General features: G+C 37.6%; 2 long non-coding RNA genes across 2 annotated transcripts; one reads left to right on the forward strand and one right to left on the reverse strand.

Moving 5' to 3' along the window:
* LOC148702789 (uncharacterized) lies at window positions 1-11,629 on the reverse strand. Its single transcript, XR_015968316.2, has 3 exons — window positions 4,537-11,629; window positions 743-934; window positions 1-649 (listed from the first exon to the last, which is right to left on the reverse strand). It is a non-coding gene; the product is annotated as an uncharacterized LOC148702789 (long non-coding RNA).
* On the forward strand, window positions 2,453-12,685 carry LOC103709111 (uncharacterized). The gene is made up of 2 exons (XR_604400.6): window positions 2,453-2,769; window positions 11,623-12,685. It is a non-coding gene; the product is annotated as an uncharacterized LOC103709111 (long non-coding RNA).
* The last annotated feature ends 1,945 nt before the right edge of the window (window positions 12,686-14,630 follow it).

A 14,630-nucleotide genomic window follows, 5' to 3' on the forward strand; every position in this document is an offset into this window, starting at 1 on the left:
CTTTTTTTTTGTGCAGAAATCTCGCATTTTTACGAATCTTTTAAGGTGCACGCGTTTCACGAATGAAAATATTTTATATGATCATTATTGGCCCTCTTATGATGGGGGGATAAATTAATGACATCTTCTTTGGTTCCATATTCTTAATCTGTGGTAGGAGGGTTGTCCGTTCTTCGTTCTGGCCCTACTATGGACGTATAAACCATTAGGTGTGTGTGTGTGTGAGAGAGAGAGAGCATTGCTCTTTCATCCTTGGAGGACAACTAATGGATGATATAATATGATTCAAAGTATCACTGTTATTAAGCCAGAATTATTCACCAAGCCTGATTAAATATGTACCGATATTCTGCAAAGAGAAGCAGCCTACTGTGGACAAGTCTGAACTTTTAAGTAATTATTAGGCCACTTTCCGTTGAGGTCTTTTCTGAGAGTAAGCCTCCAGTTCTTCCTTCCGAGAGCAGGTCGTTTTTCTGGCAGGAGTACTGGCTTGTGAATCTCGGCAGACTCGCTCATGTTTCTTCTTTTTGGCGGTCTTTACCCAAGGACAATGGTGCAGCAGTCTCATACCAATTAGGGTCGCTTGAGCCACCCTATAAGAATTTGAACTAGTTGTAGCTCATTCTTTGACAACATATGCAATGGCCAACTGTATAGGAATTAACTATGAGTTAGCACTCAAATAAGCAATCAGATGTCAAGTTCCCCTACTTAGAAATTTATGTGGCAGAAATTACTGAACCTGTCAGGAAAATGTAATATGTGAAGCATATAGCAACATCCTTGTCTTGGAAAGATCACTGAGCCATATGACCTGAAATGATATATCCCATGCTTGCTCGAATCTCCTCATGGGGGCTCGCACGAGAGTTGATTTAGTTTGGGTCCCAGATGATTTATCTAATGCATTATTGAAGTACAAAATTGCCTTTATCTAGTCAAAGAAGAAAGGGATTATAAAATTTGATATTTAGATAATTTTTAGTAGAGGTGGTAAATGATTTGAACAGCTTGCACTTGGCTCGGGCTTGACTTGACAGGATTCTAGGGTAGTTCGAAGCTAAATAAATCAAGCTTGATCTAGTAATGTAGGTTCTAAATAATTTCAAGCCGAGCCAAAAATAGACTCGGCTTAAACAAGCTTGACTTGCTGAGGCTCAAAAATATATGTTTTATATATAAAACTTTAGATAGTGGCAATTGGATTTTAGATCCACATGTCCATGGTATTAGGATTTTTTTAAAAAAAGTTTGATTTTTCATTTAATTTTTGAATTCAGTAAATGTTAATTTGGATTGAACTAAGCTTGAAAATAAGTTTTAATTCAAGCTTGAACTAAGCTTGCTTTAAGCCTGAATTGATTTCTAGCATAATTTAATTTTTTGAGTAGATTTTTCTGATTAAAAGAATAAAGCTGATCAATAGGTTCGTGTCTGGCTTATTTCAACACTAAGCTCAATTTAAGCTCTAAATATTGGTAAAAAAGTCAAGTTTAATATCCACTTTCAAGCTTAAAATTAATTTCAAACCAAGCTTAAATAGACGTAGGCTCGATCAAGCTCAACTTGATTACACCCCTAATTTTTAGTACCATAATTAGGAATTATAGTTGGTCTTATGTATAGTGGTGGCAATGGGTCAGGCTAAGCCAGGTCTGATTTAGGTTAGGTCAAGTAAGAACAGCAATACAAAACCTTGGGTCATACATGACCCGATCCAATATCAGGTCAATACCTTTTAACCCATACACATCCATAAGTCATTTCAAGTCACCTATATTATCCTTGCCTAATCTACTTTGTAAGGCTCAATCCCTAATAAGTCTATATTAATCTATCAAATCTAATATTTACAATTTTAATTTATGAATTTCCAGAATGATTTAAATAAATAGTATTAAGAAAAAAATTAAATATTCAAAAAATTCTTATTCAAGACTATGACTCGAGCAAATATATATTATTTCGACCCAAATAGAGCTCTACTCTCATGGCCTAAGTTGGGTCAAAACTTTGACTCATACTTATCCCAGTTAAAGTTCGTGTCAAAAAAATCTAACCTACATCCAACCTAACTAAAACTCTCTTCATCCAAACTCGGCCCAAATATCATCGCCTTTGGTTGGATTTTTTAGGTTAGCCAATTTTGTCTGCCCTACTTGGATGTTTATGAGCTCATGAATCTCTAAGCTTAAGCTTACCAATCCATGTTTGACCACTCTAGGTAAGCAAGTGGATTCTAATGCTAATTATAATTCAAATGCTTAAACTAGAAGGTAGACAGGTGTATGAACGTATAAGATCAACAAAGATGCTTAACCTACTTAAGATTGTTTCGATTATCCAACAAAAATAAATAATGTCGATATTGCTAAAATATGGCCACTGGATTATGATCTAAAAATGTTGGTATTGCTAGGACATGCACCAAAATAAATTTGATATCTTGTGCCTAGCTCTTCGGTAAATCTGCCAAGAAAGCTTAGGAAAAAAAAAACGTCATTCATTAGACTCCCGTGCATAACAGCTATCTGCCATTCATTTATGCATCAAGATGCAGATGCACAGATCTCAACACGTGAGCTCTCTAATGCAGCGTAAAAACGCCCCTTCCAGAAGGCCCAACCAAAGCAGCTCTCCCGCCGCGCTCGCGGTCAGCCACCGGCACGCTCGCCGCCCACGGGAACCCTAATCTCTCCGTGTTCTCGCCGTGGCATCACGATAAGACGGCGATACCCTCGAGATACGATTTGTACTCATGTCTCATTAGTATGCTCTTCTCTCTTTCCCTGTATCAGGCATTTAGTATCATAAAAGGGTTTCCAAATTTGGTGGATAATATTTCTGTCTTCAAGTTGATCATTTTGGATTGGAATGGTACAGATGCTTTTGGGTCTTGTTTTCCCTATGATTTTACTCTACTTTTTTCAATTTGCCCATTTGAACATTTTGAGTTGCTAAGGAACTGGCTGTTTACAGGTGACGGAGAATGGAATGGTTCTTAGAAAACTTGCTACGAGAGTGCATGTGATTAGCTGCTCATCTTATGTTATAGGGACGATTTGGATTGAGGGAAAAAAAAAAGTTTTTTGATGGAGCTGAATATGATATGTGAGAACTGGGAAGGTTAAATTTGCTTTTCTTTGAATGGATACTTGAACTATCTTGCTGCAATAGGAAGGTTAGCTCGAATTTACTCGTCTTCTAGAATAAAGTAATCAATTACGAGGAAAGGCCCACTGATCTGGGTAGCTAGAAAGAGAACCTATTGATATGTCTTAGTTAGGGTGCATAAAAAATGGATTTCACGGATGTATGATAGCTGGGGTAATTATGGAGATGAGTTAAATGTTATGGCTATGAGATTTACAATAAGCGGGTTTTCACGGAGGAATTCAGAATCTGAAAAGGGGAGGACTGATGCAAGGAGATTTAGAGAAGCATTTTAGAGGTTGGAGGTTGATTCCCCTTGAAGGAAGCCCCAACTCCTTATGTTTATAATTCATATAATGTTAGAAGGATTAAATCAGCGGGTGCATTGATTGTTATACTAAGTGTTTACAGAGGAGATGGCTGAGTGGAGTAGGGGTTAGGAGATGTGGTTCATGTAGAGATAGAGATTGACATTTGGCTTCCAAGGAAACAAAAACAAATTTTAGACCTCAGCAGCCATGGGCCACATGATGCTGCACAAAGCCTTTCTGACTATAACAGTGGAATGTTTGTATGACTCTTGGTGATAGACTAGCCTATAGCCTAGACATAGTCTAGGCAATCACCTAATTGACGGGCTTGGTACAAATTCTGCCAAATTATTCTTTGACTCAAGTACTTCATTTTCATAATTAGATCTTTGAACTGTTTCAAAACGTTAACTTTTAAGATACCTTGAAACATAAGCAATCAAGACACTTTCAAGTCATCTTATAATTTGTTAAACTTTCGAATTATATTTTAATTTGTTAAATTTATACTGAGTTCGTAATAAATGTAATAGAAGTAATGACATATATTATTGTTGTTGTTTTAGCTCAAATTCTGAAGTTTGTCAAGCTTCCTTAGTTGTCTATCCTGCTAGAGATTGGAGCTAAGGTTGATATTGTTGATGAAAGATCCTTTTCGTGCTTACTTGTTTAACACTTAATTTTAGGTTTTTTTTATTAAACATTATAATTTTTCTTTGAGATTTAATCGAAAGTTTGTCGCTCCCTTATATATGTGTCATGTAAGAAAAAGATTGCAAGAAAATACTTTATACCATATTTATGTGTGCATGTACATATTTAGATACATACATGTTTAAGAATGTAGCTCTAGGTACACACGTGTTTATGTGTTTGCACATGTATGTTTTTACCTATACAAACTAATGTCAAATAAACTAATGTTATGTTTCTACATATGAATTCATATATAGAACAAATTCATTCATAAATGTATATATAGTACAGATATAGTTACATGTACACATGAATGTACACGTGGATCTTTGTCAATGTATAAGTATATGTGCATGATAGTTTAGGCAAGGCTCACCTAGGAGTTTGCATGCCTGTCTGTCACCCATGCAGTAGCCTCGTTCCTAGGCAACCATCTGTAACGACTTTGGTTGTAACCATCCTATGATTTAATAGTACCGGTACCAAATATATGCTCGTGTATTGTCCAAGCTCTGAGGTTCAGAGAAATTCAATATCATATCAAACATATCAAACCTCTTCTATTCCACATACAAAACGAAAAGTAACCAATTACCACTAATGTTAATGTATATACAATTATAAATGGAATCTCAATTGACTCAAAGACAAACTTGCCCATGCAAACAGTACATTAAGTATGGCTTGGCATCAATACTCAAGTAATAAGGCTGAATCAACAAAACCTTTGCAGCATTCATAGGCCAGAATTCTAGTTGCTGAATAAATAAAAGACAAGCCAAAGGCATTGACGATTCTTCATTGCAAGTTAAGGAATTACCATGCTTCACTGTGATCCCCTGCTATGGTCCAATCCTATCATTAGAAAATCAGTATGGGAGGACAAGTTTCATTTTTGAAAAAAATATTAGCATAAAATTTCAACATCTTTTTGACAGTCACCAAATCCACGCACGAGTAAAATCTACAGATCAGCCAGGTTCATGCATATGGATGGAAAGTCATCCTTTGTAATGTTAGAATAGGGGACATTGGCTTGCCTGAGTCTGAATTTGCAAGCAATCTTGGCAGTCTCATTGAAGTCCGCAGGCATTTTGGTTCTTGGAGTCTATAATTCCAATCTAAGTAGGTTGACACACAAAATTGGAAAATGGCGTTTATATGGCTAAGCTATCTTTAGAGAAGGGTAAGATTGTGTCACCTTAGCAGCTCTATCATAGAAGAAAGATGCCCCATATGGGTTCTTCTGCTAACCTCCACCTCCACCATTCCACACACCAATCTCATGATTTAGCCTTTGCTGACCATATAAATTCTCAGTTTCTCAAAACTTGAAAAAAGAAGCAGAGTGCCTTGATCAGATGCAACCATCCCATGATTTAGCCTTTGCAAGGACTTCTATAGATTAAGTGAAGGAGAAGAATTGAGCTGAAATTTTAACTATTAGAAATGTTAAAGTCTAGATGCCGATAAGTTATATGAACACAACTTTGCAACTTGAGCAGCATTTCATGAACCGTGCCTTTTTTGGCATATATTTGAACATAAAATATACTTTTCTGCATATCTAGGTATGCGCATCTTAGACCTTCAAGCATACTCTCTTTTGTGCTATCAATCTCTTCTGTTAGCTAACCAATTGAACCCCAAAGCTTAAGTTGGTAGAGATGGGTTAACAATGTGCATCAGGCTTAACAACCACCACCCACGGGGCAACCTGGACCATGCATGTGGAGGGACCACAATGAGTCAAAATAACAATTGGGTTAATTAAATCAGTAATTAGCATGGAGGGGATTCCAACTCATGACCTCCAGCAAACCTGTGCCAGATACCATGTTGACTAACCAATCAACCCAAAAGCTTAAGCTAGTAGAGAATGTGTCGACAATGCAGATCAGGCTTCACATCTTCATTACAAGTAAAATTTCATCCTTTCTCATGCATACATCGTAAAAGGATAAAACCAAGCAGATGAGTATGACCCTCTTCATTCCATGGATGATAACTTATGGTGAGCTGTCTGGGAATGTGGTTCTTTCCTCTTTCTTGTTTATGTTTCTGTTGTTATTTGAGATTGTGCAGATAGGTTTATCTGGTTGAGAATGTCTTGTGCTGTTTTGTTCTGTTTGTTTGTGTTCCCCCTCTCAAGGAGGTTTTGGCTTCTGAGGTTGTTTGTTCTACATCTGGTAAAACGAAGAAGTGCTCAAATGCATATAATAAAAGAAAATCTGACAAAATTTTAAAGCTTTTGTTGATTGTGTTCATATGCATATAAAATAAAAAAAAAAATCTGGCAAATTACTCCTTTGTGTGCTAATAATATTCATATGTATCTGAACCTTGAGTAACAAAGTTGGTGCCTGCAAAAGTGAGTGATGGAGCAAGAATGCCTAGGCAATGACGGAGTAAAGCTAGGAAGGACGTAGTAGAAGATCATGTCTAAGGAAGAGTAGAGATTGTCTCGCTAGAGGATAGATGAATTGATTGGTATCATTTATTCATATGTAGAAAAGTTGACATGAAGTGATCGTAGGAGGGCATTATTTTAATATGAAAGCCTAAAGACTGTGGTAAGATTGAAGGGTGGGACTTGAGGAAAACTGGATGGCTATTGAGAGGTGATTCAAAACACCACCATTAACTAGGCTTTACCCTGTGATAAAAATGATTGATGTCATTTGTGAAGCCAACAAATTAGATATGATAAAGTTTATAAAGTTTAGGCAGTAAATATCTGTGGTAATTTCTGTCACAGTTGTTTCACTTGTTTAATTCTTGTAGGTTTTTTTATTTTTTGCCCTATACAGAAGACTCTCAGCTATCTGCTTCCTTGTGCAATAAGTATGTCTGCTTGCAAAAATGTTATTGAAGTCTCAAATAATCTGTTTTATTCACATAATCTGCCTGTAACTGATTTGAGTTTCATGCATCAGTTGTGGCGCATATGTAGGTTTCTAATTTTCTATTGGTTTTTGGTTTTTGGAGGTTTCTGATTTACTACATGTAATTATCTATTGCTTGAATTAATGACTCTTGCATTAAGTTCTCTTGAACTAAATACAGACAGATTTGACTTGACACAACATTTTCTAAATTTCTGACATCAAGAATTTTGGACTCAACCCAATTATGAATTTGTTGTACTCATATTCTATTCCAATTATTTTTATATCTCACGGAGACCCCTTTTTGACCATTACATTTGTGAGTTACTTTAGGGTGTTTTTGAACAACCCGATATGAAGGCCATCATTTGTCTCAAACAGTCCTTTTTGTCTACTCTAGCATGCCATAAGGGATTGAGGAGCTATTCATCCCAGATGGTACATGCCATGGGCTGCCGAACCGCGCGGTTCGGCCCATACCGAGCCGAGCCGACCTGGTAGGGGACCGAGTCGGTTCACCTGTGGGGTCCCTGCTGGGTCAGTTCACCTGTGGGGTTGGAACCAAATCCGAATTGGTCGGAACCGGTCCCGAACCGCATGGAATCGGTCCGAACCGGCAGTTTGCACCGATTCGTACCGGTTCTGAACCGGTTCTACCCCTATCTCCTTTTCTTTTTAAACGATGGGATGTTGGGAAAGCCTAAGAACATTCTTAGGCCTTCCTAACATTCTCCTTCAAGCCCCCATGCATTGCGGCCAAAAACGTGATGATTCAAGAAGGATCCAACCCAAAATAAGGTATACTTTCTTTTCCCTACCTCATTTTCTTCTTTTTTTTCAAAGTCAAAAAATGCCTCAAAATTTGCAAACTGAGCAAAGATCGTGCCAAAATTTTTGATTGTGGCATGATTTCATGATTTGTTATAGATATATATGGATGATCTACATAATTCCACAAAAAATTTTAATTTTTGAATTATATAATTTTAAAAATTAAAAATATATATTTTTTGATTAAAAATAAAAAAATAAAATTCAAAAAAAGACTGTAACATTATAAGTGTATTTACATATAGGAGACGGGCTCCTCGAGGTTATTCAAGAGGTCATAATGCAGCTACAAATGACTTCGCACATGGAATAGGATTCATAGACGTATCAGCTTCCGAGTCATATACTGGTTTCTATTGCTTACAACCACTGGCAGCCTATGATCCATATGGATACAAATATAGATATGGTGCATTTGAGATATCGTCTTTCGATGGCTATTATCCTACGTAGTCCGCAGTATCTTACGGGTCGGATTTTGCTGCCGGCATATTCGGATGGGCTCCTCCACAATCATATTATCAGCTAGAGGACACCTCTTAAAGCCAAAGCTTCAGCAAAAGATCTGAGAGTGGTTATAAGTTAGAACGCATTCCTTATGGGATGGGCGTACAGGATTACAATGCCGCTTGGTTAAAGGGGTGGGTTGAGGTGCATTCTGATTATGTTAATGATCCGGATATCTATGAGAGGCATTGCCACTCGACAAGATTTTAGATATCGATATATATGTTGTACTTTAAATATATGTAATTGATTGTATAATTTTATATTTTGTATCTTACTAATTGATTTTAGGATATTTCATATTGCTTCTTGTAACATACAACATTAATCATTTTATATTTTGTATCACTTAAAAACAACAAGATGCATTATTTAAGTTATATTAGGATTATAGAAACATCAAATTATACTTAAAATCATTGAAAAAATTGAAAAAAAAATTAATTACCAATAAATCAAATCTAAAAAGGCTTAAAAAAATTTGGCATGCACGCCACGACGTACTGTGTGTCGGTATGGTACCGAACTAGTACTATACCGAGCCGCCCGCCGATCAGTACAGGTCTCGAAACCAATTCAGCAGACCTTGGTGCATACCATATGAACCACAAACAGGCAGTCATCACTCTCTAACACCGGTATATGGGTGAACTGGAACAATGCCACCCAAACCAACAGATGCCTAACTAGCACCAGCCAGTGCGTGCTCAATGCTACCCATGTCTGTGTCAATATGGCATGTACCACATTACATGTCCTACCAATGGGTGGTCAGCAACATATTTTGATTCCTGCATAAACTAGTGCCTGGTTTTTTGCCCCTTCCAGATCTCCTGGGTACATGACTTGGTCTTTGACAGATCACTTAAAGATTGCTTTGCTCCTGGTTAGCACATCCTGTTGATCCCTTTCTCTATAAATTTTCTCTTTACACATCATGTCATATGAGTGGGTGGTCAGCACCATATTTAGATCCTTCCATATCATTTGTGCCTGGTTTTTTGACCCTACCAGATCTCCTGGGTACATGACTTGGTCTTTGAGAGATCACTTAAAGATTGCTTTGCTCTTGGTTAGCATGTCCTATTGTTCCCTTTCTCTATAAATTTTCTCTTTACACATCTAAGTTTTCAGCATATTCATATGCTTGCAGCAAAGCACATTGGTTGAATAGTACTTCATCTAGCTGAGAAATTAATCAAAGTCATTCACCCTTTTGGTTACGCAAGGTCCAATTAGTTCAGTCAAGTAAAATTAAAACTTCAAAAAATCTTGTTTCCTTTCTCCGAAACTATTCAGCTCAATATAAGTGGTCCCTTTTAGCAAACACGGACTAATTTATGTCAAAACTTAACTTATCATGCATAAAATTTCTCTACTGCAGTAAGACCTCCTAAAGGGCTGCTTGGGTTTCCCAACAAGCTGTCATCCATTTATAATTAAGCCTTACATATTTGCATAAAGAAAGCATAATTTAGTTACACTTTAGATATATAACATGCTGTTTACCTTTTTGGTCTCTAAGAAGAGGAGTTGTGAGACCATATTGTTCTTTGATCATGTGCGTTCCACTTGAATTTGTAGAGTGCCTTGGATATGTGACAGGTCAACATGCTTCACTTAACATGGGAAACTCCCTTTTGTTGGAGGACACAATTGATGTCTTTTTTTATGGTGACAGCACAATTGATGTCTTTAGGGAGCAAAGTTTTTACCACTTTGGTAGCTTTAACCTTATTTTGAGCTTGAGCTCTCATTATATGATTGCCAAATTAAAGTTATTTCCTGATTGTTTTATCAATTCTGTCCAAACAACAATTGTTTGCTGGACATTCTCTAATATTTCACTGTACACTTGCTTGCTTTGGCTGGTGTTCTGTTATCGTAATTTTCTCAAATATATCCAGCCAATGCAAACTGAGGTAGCTCAAGTTGTCCAAGCCCAGTAAGAAACCTAGATTTCTTTTCTTTAATAAAATTATAGTACTCCTAGAAAGCAAACCCTTCAATTGGGATGTGTCAGGAATCTCTCAGAGACTATTCGGATATACTTCTCCCTTGCCCAGCTTCATGTGCTACATTGTTTCACTTCTTTACATGTTTACTTTAATGAATCTCAGCTGGCTGTACCCTATTCATCAAGGTTTTCCCACGAGTCTGTTGAACACAAACTAAGGTGTTGTAATATTGCGGTTCTGCCTGCTTAACAAAAGGTTTTTCTGTAGGTAAATTATATAGGATTTTTTTCTTTTTTCATATGCCAACTAGCTATAGACATTTCTTGTGAGGACCCGTGCAGGCGTGTATTTAGTCCCACATCGGTTATTCGCTGAGTAGATTTTGGATACTTATACAGGATCAAGGAACCCAAATAATACCTTCCGTCTAGCCATTTTGGGTGAGGTCTTGCATTGTTATAAATGGTATCAGAGCATACCCGACCCATAACCTATGTGGATTAGGGGACACTGCAACATAGATCTATAGGGGTTGATTACGAACCGATCATGGTGTTTATGATTAGATTTGAATGGATTTGAACACTTAACCTGATCTAGCTATTTTGGGTGAGGTCTTGGATTGTTATAAATGGTATCAGAGCGAACCCGACCTATAACCTATGTGGATTAGGGGACACTGCAACGCAGATCTATTGGGGTTGATCACGAACCGATTATGGCGTTTATGATTAGATTTGAATGGATTTGAACACTTAGCCTGACGAGGACGTCAGGGCTTGAATGGGGGGAGTATGTGAGGACCCGTGCGGACGTGTGTTTAGTCCCACATCGGTTATTTATTAGCTAGATTTTGGGTACTTATACAGGATCAAGAAATTCAAATAATACCTTCTGGCTAGCTATTTTGGGTGAGGTCCTGAGTTGTTACATTTCTGTTCATTTATGTACTCCTTTCTCAATCATATATGATCACATGATTAAACCAAGTCTAGTTAGATCCAGTAAAATCAAGTCTAGTTAGATCCAGTAAAACCAAGCCCAGTTATATTTAGTCCTGACACTAACATTGCCATGTGGACATGGCCATTGCCTTATTTTGGACTTCAGCTGCACCTTATAGTTCTTGCTAATTTTTTGTCAAGCAAGAAAGCTTTCAGTTTGACACGAAAAATTCAGATCATACTTCATAACCTACACTTCTGCTAAATCTACTGTAGAATCGGCTTATGCAGGTTTCTGGATGCTAATGAATATACTCACTTGATTGCCGAACAGGTCTGCTGCAGCTGACAGCTATTGCAAACTCCTAACAGTGAATGCTACATTAACACTTTGTCCTTGTTCTAGCAGTAAGAAGATCTTGTGGGTTACTAACCAGGCTTCATAACTCTGAAGTGCCAAAAGGTGCAGCTGACCTTGTTATTGGATTTCATCTGTCATTTGTACGACATACTTAACGTTACAGGTACTTCTGGACCCACAGGTCATTTAAGTAAATGACATTCTTGATTGTGGTAGATTGAGCAAACCAAACATGCTAAGTTGGTTAGGCTGAGTTGAAGCTTGAGAAAAGGAGAAAGTTGGTGACAGATCTAGAATTCTTAAAAGCTATCCAAGATGATACTACATGTCATTGAAAATGAAAATTTTTGTCCTGCAAGTCTTAAGTGCAAACAAGAAAGCCTAGAGCCCTCCTCATTTATGCCTGTTCTCACTGATTGAGGAGTAAGAATGAAGAAATATTGATGACTTGTTAGGAAATCAAACCTTATTTGTGGTGTTCAAGTCTTGAACCGCATCCAAAGAAGCCTGGACGCGTTCTCATTCACATCTGCAGCCTCCTTGATGGACTCTGATGAGCAAAACTTGATACAGGATTCAGGATCTTTTTATGTCTGGTCATCGGCTGTTCAAAACAAAGTACTGAGCTACCAAAACTAATCTCTGAGTCAGATATTTAAATAGATTTATCGTCCCATTGTTGTGTCTTTGTTATTGTTGCTGGTATCATTGTTTAGCTACAAAAGTTTAAAGAAGTGAAGTGTCCTCCCTTATCATATGAGGGTGACTACTTAACCAACGCCTTTTCTCTGTGGCATGTTGCTGGTGGGGACAACCTAAACCTCCTCTCTTTTTCATCGGAGAGGGTATGCTTTTGTTTGTTGTTGCTCTTCCATTCAGATGACAGTTTTGTTGCGCCTACTTTGCTTTTTTCTTCCTTTATTTTCTAGGACCTGGTAAATGCACTCACTCCCTTTGCTGGCCGATGCGCTCCTCTATTGCCCCAGACAGTGACAATGTTCTTATTACAAAATTCTAATTATTTGTGCTTCTTTTATATGGCCAGATGACTTGAAAGTTTTAGGTTGTTTTATGGTTTATTCATGAACTATTTTGGTGACTAATTCGAGTAACTCTTTAGGGATTACAGAGCACTGATGTCATTTGTTTGCCAGCAGTAGTGAATGTTTATTATTCTTGTCTCTCATGCTTTTCATTTATATATAAATAATACAATAATCTATTGTTGTTGTTATATAATTAAGTTTTTATCTTTTAGAAGTAATGCATTTTTTTAAAAAAATTCTGGCAATTTTTGGGTTCTAATTCTCCGCAACAAGTCCAATAATTACTGAATGCTGAACCTGTGATTTGCTTTAGAGAATAGTTGCGAACATAAGATGGAGGGAAATGATTCTATCAATCTCTCTTTGCTTTTCCTGGTGGGATTGTGCGTGCGGTACTATAAAGAGTCCTCAGACTCCAATGCGAGCGGGTATGAGTGCTTGTGAGCGGGGAAAGGGAGTGATATCTTTGGCCGGTTTGCATTTTTGTTTGATGAAACTTCTCTTTTAGCCTCGAAGTGGCTGTTAAAAATCTCCAAAGGAGCATGACCTTGAAACACTCAGCCAGCCTTTTTCCATCTGAGCTTGACACAAAAATAAAGGCTTGCGGCATGTGTGCATTAAGCACAGGTCTCTGCCTCCCATGAGTGTGTGTGTGTGTGTGCGTGTGTGTGTGTGTGTGTGCAAGTGAAAGAGAGAGATAGATTTCTTTTGGGAAGCATGTCTCATATCTAATAAACAAGATCTATAGCAAGTAGACCTGATCCAAAGAGTTCAGAGTATGAGACTAATCCATTCAAATCTGGTTGCAGCTATAGAAATCGCACTTAGTAATTGGTCAAAGTAATTCCCGTAACAACGAAGGAAAAAAAAAAGAAAAAGGAATTCCTTGTTGACATAGGAGGCCCAAAGCACATTTGATTGGAGTTATGTACTTGGAAAGCATATCTACTCTTTAATATTTAGCACTCAAAAGAACCATTGGTTAGTTGTGGAGAAGGAATGACATTTTTTTTAATCGATAATTAAGTGGAAGTGGAGAGAACGTGAGCTCTTTTGCCAGTCATTTTACTGGAGTTATAAAAAGAAATAATTTAACACACTCTTACGCATGGATGGGCATCATAGGCACGTTAGGGGCAGCAGAGGTGTGTCATCAGACCCCATACGATCCGATCTCTGACCTAGATCCCATTGTTTGCTGATACAACTATTAAAAGAGAGAGGAAAGAGAGAATGTAATTCAAAAAGGATAAAGATATAACTAAATGAAATTATAATGATAGATTCCACTCTTCTTTTTTCTGGTAGGTGCATTACCTCAATCCCTCATTATTCTAAGCAATTGTCTGGACTTCAGGTAGAGAGAGAGAGAGAGGTAGTGTTGTCCTATATTAATTTAAGAAGGGAGTAGTATATTAAGGAATGAGCCCCTTGATAAAGTAGGAAGAATTGCATGGAGACAAGTGCTTCAGCTTGGTCGCATATGGCTGAAAACCACCTCAGCATGGGAGGAAATTAGTTGTCTGCACTTGCAATTTCTCCCACAAAGGATGTAAATTTCCCACAACTTGCCAAGAGAAAAATTTAGGAAAGAGAAGAAAAGCTCCACCAACTTCTGCCCCTTAGAGTGTTGTGAGACTGGAGTCCAGCTGATGCCCACATGGTGGAGGGGTTGGTTTGGTTCCCCTCCCTTCCATCTCCTCCTCCCCCCCTCAGGGATTCACTTTTTTGCATTGTCTGCTATAGTACATGAAAGGTGCTTGGAGGGACTCCCAACAGCTACAACATACTGAGAAAGAGAGGCATCCAGTATATCCCTTTCTTCAACTATTTGAGACTAGTGGATGAACAAAAGGCTTCTCTGTTCGGGAGCTGATAATATAGTGTAAAGAACCCATTCTAAAAAGCCATATCTTGAAGGGCATTGTTGGGCAT

This window comes from Phoenix dactylifera, chromosome 8, assembly GCF_051530095.1.
Source record: "Phoenix dactylifera cultivar Ajwa chromosome 8, Ajwa_hap1_PhDact_Kaust_v1.1, whole genome shotgun sequence".
Lineage (NCBI taxonomy): Eukaryota > Viridiplantae > Streptophyta > Magnoliopsida > Arecales > Arecaceae > Phoenix > Phoenix dactylifera.